Source organism: Mixophyes fleayi, chromosome 11, assembly GCF_038048845.1.
Source record: "Mixophyes fleayi isolate aMixFle1 chromosome 11, aMixFle1.hap1, whole genome shotgun sequence".
NCBI classification, from domain to species: domain Eukaryota; kingdom Metazoa; phylum Chordata; class Amphibia; order Anura; family Limnodynastidae; genus Mixophyes; species Mixophyes fleayi.
In genome coordinates, this window is record NC_134412.1 from 60,913,747 (window position 1) to 60,932,328 (window position 18,582).

The window sequence follows — 18,582 nt, forward strand, 5'->3', positions numbered from 1 at the left end:
AGGGGTGCAAATTAGTATTCTGTGTTGCACATAAGTTAAATACTGACTGTTTTTTCATGTAGCACACAAATACTTGATAGCTTATTTGTACACTGAAATTTAAAGTTGATATTTGTGTGCTACATAAAAAAAACAGTCAGTATTTAACTTATGTGCAAAACAGAATACTAATTTGCACCCCTTGATTGGTAACATGGTTTTGTCCAGGAGACTGAAATAAGAAGTTTCTCAAGTTAAGATCCTTAATGAATGAGGCCCATTATTTTTTGTGCTGGAAGCCAGAGTGTATTCTTCCACTCTCATACTTTTATTTGTCTTCTTAATATGTTATGAACAAGTATACACTTTTAGGATAAGCTGAAGCTGATAACCTGCTTTATACAATATAAAAAATGTTGAGTCTTAATTATCGTCCATACCCTTAGGGTTTTATAATTAGTACTCATGAAGGTTCTACATGAAGACTGTTTTACACCTGTACATCTCTACTTATTTTTATGACTATATATAGTAATATCCCACTGCATCTTGATGATACACCCATGACCTACCCTTATGCTGTCTTGGTTTTCCATAATGCATATAGATGTTTCTGCTAATAATTGTAGTATTACAAAGAACACATTTCACCTTACAGTGACAGTTTTTCTCTCACTTTTCTTTAAGATGTTTCTTTTAATATAAGATGTCTTCGTGGTACACCAGGGATAGAGTGGGAGTCTATCCAACAAGTTTAGTCCCAAAACTCTCTATAAAACTACATTCTTCAAACAACTTTACACCTGATTACGACTGAATCTACAAGCGCTCATAAATGCATAATTTTAGTCTTAGCATTTTGCTATAGTCATTTTCTTTACCCTACTCCCCTCTTTCTCAGTTTCCCTCTTTCTTTACCTCTTTCTTTCATCCTTTCGTTCTCTATATGCACACATGACCCCAATGGTAATTTCTAGTGTTATTTTAAAAGATGTTCTCTGAAAGTAATCATTGTAAAAGTTCTATTAAATTGATTAACTATAATTTTAAAGATTTTAATAGTTCACAGAAAAGGAGAATACATCCATATGTAGGCAAATTTTGGAATCTAAAATCCCATTGGCCTTCAGGGCAGATGCTCCTAATACAATTAGAGGAGTTGCTGTATTCCAGTTTAATTTAATAAGGACAAAGAGGGTTGTTTTCTGATTGTTTTCAGATCTAGTAAATCAGGGAGAAAAAACTATTCCTAAGGTGTATGTCCAGATCAAATAGGATTTTTCAAAGACCTTTATCGGACATTAGCAACTACTACTTCCTCCAATTTTGCATGTTACTTTAACCTATACCTGAATCCCTTGCTGGATAATTCATCTACTGAATGCCCTGTTATTTCCTCTCATGTGCTACATCAATTAAAACTCTGATATAAAATGTTGGCCTCCTTGGTGGATGGAGATTACTTCTTTCTTGATTTTCCCTATAAAACATAAACATGCAGTTTGATTACAATTCTGCTAATAGCCCATGTGTTTCTCAATTACACTAATCTAAAATACACATAAAAACATGTTCAGACCATGGCATAATAGAAGTGATTTTTTTAAAATCCCTCTATCCCACTATTACTTTACATCTTCCCTTTCATCTAACATTTTTGCTTACAATGTCCCATCTGAAAATTGCTACAATCAATTTATAGTAAACATTTATTTTATGTGGACCCTTATGCTTATGTTACTGTCTGTAATGCAATATTTTAAATTGTTCCAATCCATCCTGAGCTGACACCAACATTTCTAAAATCATAGCCAAGGCATCAGTTCAGGCCTCATTCTCTAAAGGACAAACATTATCTTTCCATCGGAGTCTACACTTGACGAGAGCCTACAATGATGGAAAAGGGAGGTATGTATACGTAGATGACAATGACTTGGTAAGCTTCAATGTTCAAATCACTGAATCAATATCAGATATTTTAGGTTGAACCTTGAAAGATCAAGAACTGAATCCTGTTAAACAAACCAAAAATATTATTTGAAAGGTTAGATTTTGCTTTAATATGGTCAAATGAAAGTATTGAGTCACCTGCTTCTATCAGCCAAAATCCGATATTTGTTCCATGCTTATACTTAATATTTGCTTATTCAGGACGGTGCTGAAATTAGAACATTTTGGGAGTTTCTAAAAGGAATTTTGTTGGAAACAAATGTTCTTAGAGTGAAGAAGACTATCATTTGCCCATCCCTATGTCCTGAACACTATTGCCATTGCAGTCTTAGGGCTAGATTTACTAAGCTGCGGGTTTGAAAAAGTGGGGATGTTGCCTATAGCAACCAATCAGATTCTAGCTTTCATTTATTTAGTACCTTCTACAAAATGACAGCTACAATCTGATTGGTTGCTATAGGCAACATCCCCACTTTTTCAAACCCGCAGCTTAGTAAATCTAGCCCTTAGAATCTTTAGAACAGCATTGATAGATCAGATGCTCCAGTGCCTCAAATTATCTTAGGCTAGCAACCTCCAAATCCTTAGCTGTGTTGTCTTGCTTCAAATCTGAACATCAGCTCACCGTAACAAGATATGTTTAAAGAGAGGAGTTATAAAACTCTGCAAAAGCAAACCTTCCCATATCTGATGGTCATTTCAGTGTGCTTATACTGAACTTTGTGTTCAGTGTTGCCAAGAATTCAGTTTTTGTTTATAAACTACAGGGTCAAAATTTAGCTCCACAAACATTTAAATATTTGGGTTAAACTGAAAATAGAAACCTTTAAATTAGCCTGCCTACATCAGAGGTAGATCAAGTAGGGAATTGCTTCTAGTGTTGCTATTTACATGCACCAATGTGGATTTATATCACTGTAGTTATTCTGACTTAAATGTATATACATAAATAGATTCACTCCCCAAAGGACAGCACAGTGGCAAGGTGGTTAGCATCCCTGCCTCACAGTGCTGGGGTCATTGGTACTATCTGTGTGGAGTTTTTTGTGTTCCTCCATATCTGCATGGGTTTCCCCCAGTTAATCTAGTTTCCTCCCACATTCCAAAGACCACTCCAAAGGTAGGTTCAATGGCTTCTGACAAAATTAATTGTGTGTGTGTGTGTGTGTGTGTGTGTGTGTGTGTGTGTGTGTGTGTGTGTGTTAGTATGTGGTAGGGACAGGGCGTGATGCACATTATTAAATGTTCTCTGCAAACTATTGCATAATATGTAGGCATAGAAAACAGCTATAACAATAACATACAAGAGGAAGCGCCAAAACATATTTACAAAAAAGTCTAAAATAATAAATATGTGAATCTAATCAATATCTGCGTACCAAAGCAAAATAATCATAAAGCTTATCTGAAGATTACTTGTCCACTTCATGTGTCTGATGTTGATTTTTCTTCAGAATGATCAAAAGTGCTGTTTATCTCACAGTATCTAGTGTAGTTTATAGTATATAGTAAAAAGTGAAAATATTCATACACTGTGAGTATATATGCATACCAAAATAAACATATAATAATTTATTATTAATAAAGCGTCTAAGTCAATGGTCCAAATTCCCAAATTTTATATAAGAAATGGATTTAATAGAGATATAGAAAAACAGTAGTACATCAAGCGCACATTCAATATAAAACATCACGGTTTACCTGCATGGAGTCCATAGCATAGATGTACAAAGCAATGAGACATCCATGCCAAGAGAAAAATGGTCCCAAAGTCATTATGGAGCCAAAGAACCAGAGGACTTCCTCAGGAGGTATATGTCAAGTAAATTAAAAAACACATTATATATATTGTTCAATACAATAAAACCAAGGCCAATCTGTTTGTTTGAGCACTATTCCATCTGAACTATATACATTGCTTCTGCCCTCAGTGAATTCTGGGTGTGACATCATTTTCACCCGATGTAGACACAGAAACGGGTGGTCAGAGTTCAAAAAATGTATAGAGCAAATACATACTCATTGAATCCAGTCAATATATATATATATATATATATATATATATATGGTGCTGATCCTTTAGTCAGAAAAGCACTAAAGCTACAGGAATAGAAAATGTGTGAGAGTTTCTAGGGTTGTGAAAATGTATGGGCTCTTTCGCAAGAAGCATTGGAGCATTTCCTTGTGGTATATATGCTTGAAACATGTAGTTGTTGGAGGAGCCCTGTGACATCTGTGCCTGTTTATTCACAACTTTGTAGTGCATCCATATACAGTTGTCAAAAAAATGAGTGATCCCTGTTGTCAGCCATGGTTTTTAAAGCCATGGTATTAGCCCACGGCAAAAATGCTACAGACACATGATTAAAACATCTCAATATAAATAAACTATTTATAAACTATTTTTATTGTCTAGTTGGATTTCTGGTTTACTGTCATGCTGGACACAAGTGCTGTGATGTTGCTGGCGATACTGGTCAACTGCCTCACAAATGTCAAGTGTTTCCTAAAATTAGTCCAATAATGACTATAATTATTGAAGGCAATAGGATCACTATTGGGAAAGTTGGTAAATGAGGTTGGTAAATTGATGCTAATGGCCTCTGTGTGCTGCCATCTTCCCTAACATCTTCCTTAACAAGGGAGCCTCCTGCTCAGCCAAAAAAACAAACAACAAGATTTTGCCCAATTTGGTCCCCCATATGTGCAGCCATATTGAACAGTCACTGAGCAGTTTAGTTGAGTGGCAAAGTCATCCTGTGTGTGGCCCACTTTAAAGCTTGCATAGATATTGTACATTAAGTTAGTTGGTGATAGTGTTTCTGTAGTCGGATTTCAAAGTTATAAGATAGGGAAAGCAGCTTATCAATAGTCTATTTCAGTGCATGTTCCTGCTGGCAGTATAACTGCTGCCTACATAGTGTAAAAGCAGTTTTCCAGCAGCTCTTTAATTGCTCAGGTGACAGGTATAGGAAAAATAACAGACTTCTAAGAAGCACTTCTGTTTAGTGAGCTATTTTTCCGCTGACCCTAAATACTGCTTGCAGCTTTTTAACAGCTGATATGCTCTAGGCAAAAGCCATTCATTTGAATAGAACAACATAATAATAATAATAAGTCCTGGAGGCAAAAATGCAGCAGAAAAAGCTTTTGTGTGACAGCCCCCTAAGTACAACCATTCAGACTCCAATTACCGTTGTAGTGTCCAGCTGGGAGCGTTTCTCTCAGCGGGGTTATCTATGTCACGACCTGCACAGCCAAATGTGGTGTAGCAGACTAATTTACAGCTCTCCCCAGGTCCCAGGTATGCCTTAATGCTACCAGGTGAGCACCATATCTAAAAGCTATTAAGTACATAGGTAATTCTGAGCCTAACATCCAGTTACCTTATTGATATCAACTATTTGACGACATTGTTCTCTGTAGGCATTTCTCAATCAACTCAAGAGAACATCAGTAGTATTTTAAGAAAAAATTGGGGGAAAGGAGCAATTTAGTCTTCCCCCTAGGGTCGCATGCCACCCTCAGAGCCTTCACCTGTGGCCCCAGCTTCTTCCTTTGTTCTCGTCAGATTTGCTGTTGTAGCATGTAACACTTGTTTAAATGACTGCTGACATGTTATTACAGACAGCTTTGTCTTTCTTTGATTTTAGTGTATTATTTTAGCTTATTAATGAGATTAATTGTAGTGTGTGGCCCTTTTGAAGGTTAGAGGGCTGCACCATGCGGCTCATGAAGTGTATCAGGTTGCCCATTACTGATCCACACATTTGTAAAATCCTAGAAAAAAAGAATAGACAGATAGCTAAAATTGCTGTCAGAGAGGGGATGGAGAGTATGGGGGATATTTTTCTTTTGGATGACACGCAACCTTTTTCACCATAAATCTGCAATTCATGTTTTGATGACAAATAAAAAGGAAAACATTTGTGAACTATTTGCGTTACAATAAATGGGAATAACGCTGCAAGGGGTTTAAAGCACTAATATTGAGTCACGGTATAAAATAAAAATGTAACAATTTATGTCCTCAAAGTTGAAAGGGAAAAGGCAACGTGAAAGTATTACTAACAGTATTTATAACAGTTATTAGAAAAAAAAAAAGAGAGAAAATAATAATACCCCTTCTTTTTATGCAAATTAGTAAATATTTTATTTCTCAAACAAGAATTATATTTATTAGTTGCATGTAATCTTGAAGTGCACATTTTTTTCTTCAGTTTTCGTTTTAGCCCATTCTACTCCTGGTCCCTACTGTTGCACATCATCCCCTTATGTGACTTCAGTCTATCAGCTTGCCGGATACTGCCCTCTCTCGGCTAGTCAAATACAATCATAAGTGTACATCTAAGTTAATAAAGAGAGTGTTGTGGAGTGGACTACTTATAGAGTCCTTATTGGAAATGGGATTGTGAAAGTAAAGTAAAAGTAGACTTACTGGCAGGGGCGGGCTGAGCCGGGGGGCAGGGGGGCATCGGCCCCTCGGGCCGCTCGGTCTGACCGCTGTTTGGGCCGGCCGCCCCCCCCCCCCCCCCCCCCGTGAAATATTACTGGAATATTACTGGCGGCTGCATCACAAGACACGCGATGAGGCCGTGTCAGCGCACAGGCGGCCGCATCGCGTGTCATGTGATGCAGCCGCCTGTGCGCCCCCCGTGCTGAAATTTGACAGCCTGTGCCTGCTTATTGGGCCTGAGTCATTAAGGAGAGCAAAACAAAAAAAGGAGTACGTTTTCTCCAGGACAAACCATGTTACAATGCAAGGGGTGCAAATTACTTTATTATTTTGCACATAAGTTAAATACTGGATGTTTTTCCATGTAGCACACAAATACTTATATATTCAAAGTTGATCTTGAACATTCTCTAACCCAACAAAAAATCTGTCCCCATATTTTTAATTTACCTCCCCCTCCAATGCAACATGGTTTTGCCCAGGTGCACAGTCACTTCTTTTTTATACTTTGCTCTCCTTACAAAAGATCCAGTTTGGCTCCACCATGCAAGGTAGGGACCTGCACCGGACCTGACACTCACGAAAGTTCCTGCTGCTGAAGCTGGACAACATGGTTATCTAAGATGTATGGTATCTTATGGTATCTTAGATTTGTAAGGCCCTACAGTAATACACAGAGCCAGACAGTGGGGAAAACTGGAAACACATGCAACATGGACATACAAGGTATGCAAAATAAATGCAGACATGAAAACAGTTTAGGGAGGGCCCAGAGAGAGCTTACATTCTAATTGGAAGATGGCACAGCTGAAACAAAAAGAGTGAGTGCATAAGATCTAGCATATGTGGGAGTAGGGTAAGCTCTATTGAAGAGATGGGAATACCGAGGGTATTAAAAATAGTGAAATGAAACACTCATGTTTAACAAGACAAACGCTGTTAAAACTGAAACAATAACTAAATCTTTTTTCTTTTTTTAAATGCACAGCATAACGCTTGCACCCTTACAAATTCTGCAACCAGATTTTCTGTCTAGCTGCCTATCTATTCTCACAATACCAGACTGTCTAGCTTTAGCAATCCGTTACCACATAATAGGAGGGGATGCAGCTCCTGGGCTGGTCAGAACACGGCTGGTGCTTCTTTGGCGAAGAGAGGAGAGGAATGGACAAGATAAAAGTGTGCGTCCATCCTCTAGAATGGATAAGACTCTTATCCGTTATACATAAAACAGTAAAAATAAACAAACACACAGACACCTTTTGCCCATATATACTTTAATAAAGGATAATGAACACCACTTCCTCATGAAAAAAAAATATTTTAAAAGTCCATTATAATACAAATCTACATTTCTTGTACCAAGTGCTGACTTTCCCTGGTTTTAAAGACCTGTCCCTGGATATACCTATTTTTCACCCATGCCAAGTAGACATATTTATATTATTTTTTGTGTGCAGGCAATTTTCTTAAAAAGCTCTATCTGCCCATATAACCAGTACAAATTGGTGGATTTGCATGTGTCTTGGCTTCTTGTTCGTTTACTAATAACTACTACAGATAGTCATGTGCTGTAATTTGATATAGGAGAAGAGTTGGAAACAGGCCCGGCGCTCCCATTAGGCAACGTTAGGCAGTTGCCTAGGGCGCCGGGCTCTGGAAGGCGACTGGAGGGCACCACAGAATAAAAATTACTTTAAACCTGTGCGGCGACCGCTGACCATACCTTCGACGGCCGCCGCACAGCTTCGGATAAATCCACGGGGAGGGTGGAAGGGGCAATGGATCACTGGATCACCACCGCCGCCTCTCTGCTCTGTCTCCTCCCCTCCACTCACTGACTGTCGGGCGTGACATCATCATCACTGCCCGACAGTGTCAGTGAGTGGAGGGGAGGAGACGGAGCAGAGAGGAGCAGCTTTATGGCAGAAAGTAAAGGTAAGGAAAGACGCGGGAAGGGGGGGCGCGGATGTGAAAGTGTGCCTGGGGGGTCACGGATGTGAAAGTGTGCCTAGGGCGCCAAGGACCCTAGCACCGGCCCTGATTGGAAATAGCACTATAAATAGTCTGTGTGTATTTCACAAAGAAGATTGAGAGATGGAAGTCTGATGTCTGATAAGAGAATGACCGGAAAGGACTAGTTTCCCAGATAAGCCTCCCAAAATGTATTCTGCTATTTAGAATTATAAATAGGTGGGACCACAGACTGCTGAGTATTTGGGGCCACAGGCTGGTGAGGAGGTGGGCCCACAGACTAATGAGGAGGTGGGGCAGTTTAGCCATGGACTGGTGGGAAGGTGGGGCCAAGAGACTGGGGGGTATATTTACTAAACTGTGGGTTTGATAAAGTGGAGATGTTGCCTATAGCAACCAATCAGATTCTAGCTGTAATTTTGTAGAATGTACTAAATAAATTATAACTAGAATCTGATTGGTTGATATAGGCAACATCTCCACATTTTCAAACCTGCAGTTTAGTAAATATACCCATGGAAGAGAGGTGGGACTACTGACTTGTGGAGAGGTAACTGGCAAGGATGTGGGGCCACAAACTATTGAGGAGATGGGGTAGTGGTACAACAGACAGCTGAGGAGCAGTTTTACAAACTGGTGAGGAGATTGCACAACAATCTGGTGAGGACTAAGAAGGAAGTTGGGACACAGACTGGTGAAGAAGTAGGACCAAAAGCTGTTATGACCTAGGATAACTGATAGGTGATGAGGTGGTGCAATAGACAGTGGGGAAGTTAGGAATTGGGGCCAAAGACAGGTGAAGAGTTGGTGCCACTAACTGCTGTGGAGATGTGGCTACAGAGAGGTGAGGAGCTGGGGCCATAGACTGAGAAGGAGGTGGGTAGATGGAGCCACAGACTGATTATGGAATGGGGCCAAAGACTAGTGGAGAAGTGGGGCAGTGAGGAAGAGGTGCTAGAGACTGGTGAGGAAGTAGAGCTATTGACAGAGGGAAAGATGACACCACAGACTGGTGAGGAGGTGGTGCCACTGACTGATATTGTGGTGGGGCCACTGACTGATGAGGTAAAGTGGCCACTGACTGGTATGGAGGTCAGATCACAGACTGGTAAGAAAGTTGGAGCAACAAAATGATGAGGGAGTAGACGCACTGACTAGTGAGAAAGTATTAGCAACAAATGAATGATGAGGTGGGGCTACTTACTTGCAATGAAATAGGGACACAGTTTGGTGGGGAAGTGGGGATGTGGGGGAACAGACAATTGGGAAATTTGAAAGCGGCCCAACAGGCTGCTGAGGTGGGGCCACTATCTGGTAAGAAGGTATGGCCATAGATTGTTTAATTGTGGCCACAGCCTGTTGAGGAGGTGAAAAGGTGGGACGACAGACTGGGGTAGGTCTACAGAATGGTATGGAGGCAAAGTCAAAGTCTAATGGGAAGATGGAGTAGTGAGGCCACAGACAGATGAGGAGTTGTGGTGACAGACTAGTGGGGAAATATATCACCTTGCTCCTTCCCTTCCCATTCCTTCTTCTCTGCTAAGTTGATACTTGTTTATATTTATTGCACTTTGTTTATACTTATTGCACTTTGTTGTACTGCACTTTGGTTTTGTACTACCCTGTGTGCCATGTTTTGTTACCCTGTACTGTTATCCCATGCTCTATGTACGGCACTGCAGACTCTTCGTGGCGCCTCATAAATGAAAGATAATAATAATAATAATATATTGGTGAGATGTTAGAGAGGTTGGGCCACAGATTGTCTAGGAAGTTTGAAGCTTGAGCTACTGACTAGTGAAGAGGTGGGGTCACTTAATCATGGGGAGGTGGGGCTATAGTCTGGTTAGGAGGTAGGGAGGTAGACAGTCAGAGTGTGATTAGACAGTGGGGCCACAAACTGGTGAGGAAATAGTCTAAAGATTGGTGAGGAGGAAGGGACACTGATTGGTGGAGATTTGAGGCTACAGACTAGTGAAGAGGTGGGCCACGGTCTGATGAGGAAATGGAGTTACAGACTGGTGAACAGGTTGAGCCATATACTGGTGTGGAGGTGGGATGGTGGGCAGCTAAGAAGACATGGCCATACAGTGGTGGGGCCACAGATTGGTGGTGAGGTGAGGCCACTGGCTGGTTGGTTGATGGAGCCTCTCACTGGTGAAAAGGTAGAGAGGCAGGAACAAAGACTGGTGAAAAGGTGGTGTCACAGACTGTGAGGAGAATGGGCCACAGACTGGTGAGGAAATGGGGCCACAGATTGATAAGGAAGTATGAAGGTGCGCCACAGACTGGTCAGGAGGTGGGAATAGAGGCTGATGAGAAAGTGGAGCCACAGACTGATAAGGTGGGGCCACAGAGTTGTGTGGAGGTGGGGCCATAGACTTGTAAGAAGGTAGGGGTTCAGACTGGTGAGTAGTAGGGAGGTGAAGTCACAGATTACTTAGGTGGTAGTGACCACATACTGGTGAGTATGGGGAGGTCACTGACTGATGAGGAGGTGACGATATTGGGCCATAAACTGGTGAATATATAGGACTACAGCTGGTGAGGCTACAAAATGGTGAGAAAGTGAAATCACAGATTGGTAAGAGATGGAACCACAGACTGGTGAGGGTATTGCCATGTGAAACACAGACTGGTGATGAAGCATGCATGTGAAACAGACAAATTAGGAGGGAACCAAATAGGTATATTTGGTTTGATAGGTAACTAAATATGTATAATTTCTATTATTTCTATTTCTATATTAGTAGTAGTAGTAATTTATTTTTAATCAACATTGTTTCTAACTAATTCTGGTTCATTATTTCACTTTTTAAAAAACAAAACAAAACTGTTTGAGCATGCAGTTAGGGCCACACATTGGTGGTGAGGAGGGGCCACTGATTGGTGGGGTGATGGGGTCCTTCACTGGTGAGAAGCTAAGGAGGCAGGAATTCAGACTGGTGAAAATATGGTGCCACAGACTGTTGAGGAGGATGGACTAAAGTCTGATGAGGTAGTCAGGCCACAGCCTGATGAGTAAATGGGACCACAGATTGGTGAGGAAGTGAGCAGGTGTTGGCGCATACTGCTGAGGAGGTGGGCCACTGACTGGTTAAGGGTTAGGAATACATGCTGGTGAGGAGGTAGAGCTACAAACTGAAAAGGTGGGGCCCCAGAGTGGTGGGAAGGTGGGGCCATAGAATGCTGACGATCTGGAGACCACAGACTGCGGAGTAGGTGGAGAGTAGGATACATTGTCTAGTAGTGAGGTGGGGTCACTGAGTGGTGAGAAGGTAGAAAGGTGGGGGTCATAGAATGATTAAAAGATAGGGTTACAGACTGGTGAGGAGGTCAGGCCACAGAGTTGTAAGAAGGAGGAGCCACAGATTGCTGAAGAGGTGAGGACCACATACTGGTGAGCATGGGGGGGGGCACTGACTGGTGAGAAGGTGGAGGAGAGGGATCATTGTGTGGTGAGAAGGTGGGAAGGTTGGGCCATAAACTGGTGAGAAGGTAGGACAACAGATGGTGAGGATGTGGGGCCACAGACTAGTGAGAAAGTGGGACCACAGATTGGTAAAGAGGTGGAGCCACAGACTGGTAAGAAGGTTGACATGTGGGGTGCAGACTGGTGAAGATATGTGCATGTGAAACAGACAAATGAGAGGGGATCAAATAGGTTTATGCAATAGTGCAGAAATAAAACATGAAGGTAACAACATGTGTATAATTACTAAAAGAGAAGTAGTGGTGATTTTTTTACTCATCATAGTTTATAACTAATGCTGGATTATTATTATAATTTTTTTTTAAAAAATGTTTTATAGCATATTGTTAGTTGTCCTGATTCATTAAGGAAAGTAAGGCAAAAAAATGAGTGAATTTTCTCCTGGACAAACCATGTTACAATGCAAGGGGTACAAATTAGTTTATTATTTTTCACATAAGTTATACTGGCTGTTTTTTCATGCAGCACACAAGTACTTGATGCCTTAATTTTTACACTGAAATTTAAAGTTGATCTAGTACATTCCTACGCCTAATATAAATCTGTCTGCAAATATTAAATTAACCACCTCCTCTAATGCAACATGGTTTTGCCACGGTGCCAGGCCCAGTGAGTTAATTTTGATGCTGTTACTCAGCTGGGGGTGGTGCTTGATGGTGAGTTGTGTGTTATTCCCTAATCAGTTTCCTACACAGTGTATAAGGTTCCTGTTTTTTTTATTTTTGCTTTAATTTTTAAGCTGTCACTATTATATGATTATAAATTATATGATTATAAAGTGTAGAGGGACTATTGGGCAAACATAGGACCCATGTGAATCCTTATGACCGAAGACAAGTAAATGTAACAGATGTAATATTGTGTAAATGTGGGAGCCAAGTACAATAAGACAGCATTCAATAATGGTAAATTGAGAGTCCAAGATAGGTTAAACATATGTTAATTGCAATTATGAATCAAGTATATTTAAGAAAACATCCTAAATATAATTACAGTCATTAGCCATTTTACATATAGTATATGTGAAAATAGAATAGAATAAGAATAAGAATAATAATAAGAATAGAATAAGGTCTCAATGAAATTTCTGTCTAATAATTTTCATCTATTATTTACTTTATATTTTTCTTATACCTCAAAGCTAATTCAAAAGAATTCCTTCAAACTAAGGGCCTTTTCTACCTTTAAACATCCCTTAACTGTAAGCAGTCACACTCGCAACTTACATACACACGGGCATAGGTGATGGTTCCCCTACTCGGACCCCAATGCTACCATAAATGAAATTAACTTCTTTTCCTGTAATGCCCGTTACTCTACTGGGGCCAGAGGAAATGATAGGTGCTTTCCTTGAGTGCTGAAGTAATGCTCAACTTTTCATTCAAACGTCACAACTCCAGCCCAATGGGCTGCAGCTGGAGCTATAGTTTTCAAGTGTAAATATGTACATTACTTCTGCATTGTAGGGATATGTTTAAAGATAAGTTAAAGTTTAGGAAACCCTGCTAGGCACATTTATGCAAAATTAAATGCACTGTTGGAGTGACGGAGATAGATGTTGACAGTAGCTACAGGATATTGCAAACAGCAGCAGTGGGGCAGACACAGTATTATGAACCAGACATAATAAAGATCAGCGGGAAAGTGATTAGATTGCAGTATAATAATTAACATCCTATAACAATTTAAGTTTGTCTAGAAGCTAACCTAAAACTTATCTTGTAATTGACACTCAAGGCAAGAAATGGACAAAAATAAGAAGCAAGAATACAGCGCTCTGAAGGCACTAGAAAATGTAAAAACTGGAACACCAGACACAGAAGTGGCGGAAACTCAAATGAATAAAGAGCTGCAAGTGATAATTGCAAGTAAATCATCTAGCAGACTAGAATATCCTTGTCCATTCGGGTGGCCACCCCCATAGTAACTAGGGCTCCTAGTTACTTATGATTTATCTTTTCAGGGGATATTCTATTTTTTGTGTGTTTATTTTATATGTTTATTGTGATATAAAATTTATGTATTTTTGTCCCTTGGAGCTCTTTATTAGATTGGGTTTCTGCCATTTCTCTGTCTGGTGTTCCAGTTTTCACATTTTCTAGGTCCTTCAGAGTGCTGTATTCTTGCGCTATGTTTTTGTTGTATACTTTCTAGGGATATGTAGGCTACCCCTTTATACAGCAGCCTGGGCCTTAGGTTTTTGAGGTTATATAGATTTTTATTTTGATATATTTTTATATTTACTGATATTCGTGTATATATTCCATTCTGCATAACAGTATTTTTTAGAATTGAGGAATTCTTCCTATGAGCTGCTTGTTTCAGAGTGAGTTTGAGTGAATCAATTGTAGCGCTTATCTTTTTGCACTTGATATTCCATTCTGCGCCTGAATTTTTCTCCAGTTTTTGGAGGAAATATTTGTTTTAAGAAACGGTCAAAGCAAACAGTTTTTTTTTTCCTGAACAGATGTCAAAAAATTTAAATTACAAATGATAGATTAGTGAAAACTGTTCCACAGAATGTTAATCTCATTCCACAAGTGGCTATGAATTTCAGACATTTAGCCAGCAGACTTATGTGTTTCATTCAGAATTCCCCATATGATTTTGTGTTTTCTCTGTTGAGTTTCCCCTATCACTTCCACTGGGACTTCTACCTAAGCACAGCACAGAGCAGAATAAATTCACACTGTCATTCTGGAAGTTAATTCATCTCTATTTCACAGGACAAACTTTGTTTCAATTTTTTGTTAACTTACAAATACAGATCCCTGTGTTTCAACAACCACTAGAATATGTAGAAAGGTGTGTGCAGAAGTCTGCAGCTATGGAAGTAAATCAATAGATTTAATAATAGCTTATACACCTTGAAAAGAGCGCTGAGCTCTTGCAGCACTGTAGCCAAATAAGTAAATCTCTCAAAATACTGTGTAAACCATGCACCTATGTTTAGATTTTGCTTTTTAAAGTCAGTCAACTGAAAGATAGGCAATGGGACATCTGTATTTAGTGTTCAGCCAGCTGGAAAATGTCATTAGTTTTATAATTACAATCAATACAACTTTGCATTTCTTGTAAAAGGTTTATCTGCTCTGTCAGCCTCTATTGAAACACGATCGGGTAATGTACAGTTTCAATGAGACAGACCATTAAACAGAAGAAACCATATACTTGATATCAGTGGTCGAAGTGGAAATATAGAAGTGGGACAAGTAAGTGAATGGAATTTGATAGTTTTACAATAAGGGCAATAGGAGAAGTACCGGTGTGGCAGTATGGCATACCACTGTACACAGTCCCACTTTGATTACTGTATGATATAAAATATAATTCAAACACAACGATATGAATGGTAGCTCGGAAAACTCCACTGATTACTATGGAGGTCATGTACATCCGAACACAGGTGTTGTTTACAACTGCGCATGCTCAATAGAAAAACTTTAGAGCAGATTGAGACGTATCTTCCCCTTGCGTCTCTCTACACTAAGAAAGGTAGAACGGGAGAGGTATTGGGTGGGCAAACCTAGACATAGTGCAGTAAGGGCATATTAACATTCCTCATGCTGAGGAGGAAGTATCATCATCATCATCATCATTTATTTATATAGCGCCACTAATTCCGCAGCGCTGTACAGAGAACTCACTCACATCAGTCCCTGCCCCATTGGAGCTTACAGTCTAAATTCCCTAACATACACACACACAGACAGACAGACAGAGAGAGGCACACACAGACTAGGGTCAATTTGTTAGCAGCCAATTAACCTACCAGTATGTTTTTTGGAGTGTGGGAGGAAACCGGAGCACCCAGAGGAAACCCACACAAACACGGGGAGAACATACAAACTCCTCACAGATAAGGCCATGGTCGTGAATTGAACTCATGACCCCAGTGCTGTGAGGCAGAAGTGCTAACCACTTAGCCACCGTGCCATGTTAGATGACGCCCAAAATCCTCAAATATTATTAGAAGTTACATGGAATTGCATTGTTAATTTTTACATATTGCTCTCTTTCCTTATCTTCAATTATTGATGACATATCTAGAGGTCTACAGTAATCTAAGCAACATGTTCACATAGACAGGATTACACATGCCTCCTTATTTCCCCTAAAGATGTTTTCGTTGTGTACACAATACAAACACTTTTGCATATTTCTTCATAAAAGGACAAGAAAATATTTCAGCTGGGCTCAGTCATATATTAAAACTTGACATAACGTAGGCTTTGTTTCAGTATGTTGTAAAACCCGAAATATGCAATTATACTGTGACAAGTCAGGTGTCTAGTATCTAGCCTTTGTGACAAATATTGGGAAGTTAAAGTTTATATCCTTTAAAGATGTTGCAGTACCCATTATAGCAATGTTGAAATCAATTATTATTCTCATGCTTATGTTTTAGGCCCTTGTTGAATCTTTCTTCTGAGATAACCATTCTGGAATTTAAATTAACCATTTAACTCTTTAGTTCCAAGAATTAGATGGAACGTTGTTTGTAAACACTTTTAGGGCCTGATATTGAGTCAGGAGCAAAGCAAAGGAGCAAATTTGCACCTTGGCAAAACCATGTTGCATTAGAAGTGGAGGTAAATTTAAAATGTAGGGACTGATTTATAGTTGGGATAGGCATGTCATAGATCAACTTTAATTTCAGTGTAAAAATAAAGCTATCAAGTATTTGTGTGCCACATGAAAAACAAGCCAGTAACGTCACCGTGCTGCCCCACATAAGTAGCCACAGATATGCCTCCAGGAGGTGTAGCCGTTGTGGCTGCTTTCCACCTGGTGTAAAATCCCCACGTATTTTGCATACTATTCCAAATCATACGTATCTTAAGATATGTGTGGCTTGGAATACAAAGTAAAGTACAAGACGCAACTTACACTTACACTTACGCTGAAAGTGTAAATTATGCCCAACTCTATATGACCTCCTAAGTGTCATTGTAGGAACAATTTAACTCAGCATTTAAAATGCAGCACGTATAGTAAATAGGCTGTCTGACAGTAGCATCTATAAGGTGGTATAACATGCATAAACAATTAAAGGAAATATTTATAATAAATCATACTTTATTGATTTCATGTCTAATTTATTGTTATCAAATTGGCAAAGTGATTCACAAAGTGTCAATGGCATGAACCACTTTTAATAAATCAGTAAGCCTGTAATGCAAATTTCCATATGTCAAATAGGTACTAGGTAAACACACACACTTACACACACTTAACCTACCTCTTTAGAGTTTTCAGGAAACCAAAGCACCCTGGAGAAATCCACGAGAATACAGTATATCACCCTCTGCAGGACATCTTTTGGGATATTTAATGGCTGGCAACGGAAGATACAATATCATCAACTTAGGTTTCGAGTGAGAGTACATACAGTTTTAAAACTTTCTAGAATCTGTCATGGTATGTTAACTTATATATATATATATATATATATATATATATATATATATATATATATATATATATGTGGATATATATATATATATATATATATACATATACATAAATATATATGTGTAAAATGTTTTGTAATTCAATGCCTTTTCATATTAGATCACCTTATACTTTACTTTTAGTGGCCTTTAAAAAATTTAAATTAATCCTTTTGAAAATTTGATATTCCCATTTTCCAAATTAAATGACTTTTTTCTTTAATGAATTCTGCACACCTTTGTAAACACCCCTTTAGTCATATTTGCATTTATGATTCTGTAAGTGAGTTAATACAATTCAATCCATAGGGCTAAAGCTTTTTGCCATACATGCAGCAATTTGGCCAGCCAGTTGGAGTGTTTAGACATTTTGTATTATTAGGTATTGTATAAGCATAGGCTTAAAACAACATGCAAACCTGATTGACATTTTAGCATCAATCAGATGTCAAATTGGGTCCAATGAAAAATCAGGTTAAATGATGATCACAAAGATCATGAGACAGTTCGGACACTTCTGGGCTGCAGCAGTCTGTCTTTAACAAATTTTGTTTTCCACCAGAGGCAATCAGGCTCTCCCCAGAGTGTGGCCCTCACAGAACGTGTGCTCACCCCAGGCAGTGGGGTGTCAGAGAACCCAGCAACAACCCAGTCATCAGCCAACCACTCAAATAGGATCCATCGGTGGCAAAATTGGACAGAGATGCTGTAAATCAGTGTACAAATCAGGTGATAGGATCTACGGGTCAATGAGCAGCTTTACACTGTCCAAGCAAATACTCAACGTACTGTATCTCTCCTGCAGTTTCCAAGTGTCTATTATTTTTACCATGCCTAGAATAATACAGAAATGGGAGAAGCTTGCTAAAAAAATCTTCGCCATCTTTTACTGTAAAAAAGTAAAAGCAGCACTTCCTAGGCTAATAGTGAATTAATATCATTGCTATTGTCCACTTTCAGCACTTAAAATTACTAATTAACTTAGTGTATAAGCAACTTACAAACAAGGGCCCAAATCCACAGCCACAATATTCCAAACATTGATTCATTTACATGCAGAAATACCCAAACGTTGTCAATGCAAACAGAGCCAAGGAGTGACTTACACATTGGCAAAGCACGCAACCACTATGTGGTCCATCAACCCTACAGCAATAATTATTATTTAATCGCCACACATTGTGAGTACGGTACAGAAAGTAGGCCACAATCAGTGCATTTTCTAGTTATATCTATGAGCACAAATACATTTTGTTAGAAATAAGATGCAGGCTTTT

The 18,582-nt window shown here is 39.2% G+C and overlaps 1 long non-coding RNA gene across 1 annotated transcript in view; it reads right to left on the reverse strand.

Moving 5' to 3' along the window:
• Positions 1-196: 196 nt before the first annotated feature.
• The window catches only part of LOC142106916 (uncharacterized), a 41,144-nt gene continuing 22,758 nt past the window's right edge, over positions 197-18,582 (reverse strand). The window contains exons 3-4 of the long non-coding RNA XR_012679813.1: positions 17,095-17,190; positions 197-1,459 (exon numbers count right to left, since the gene is read on the reverse strand). This is a non-coding gene — a long non-coding RNA (uncharacterized LOC142106916). The remainder of the gene's footprint in view (positions 1,460-17,094; positions 17,191-18,582) is intronic.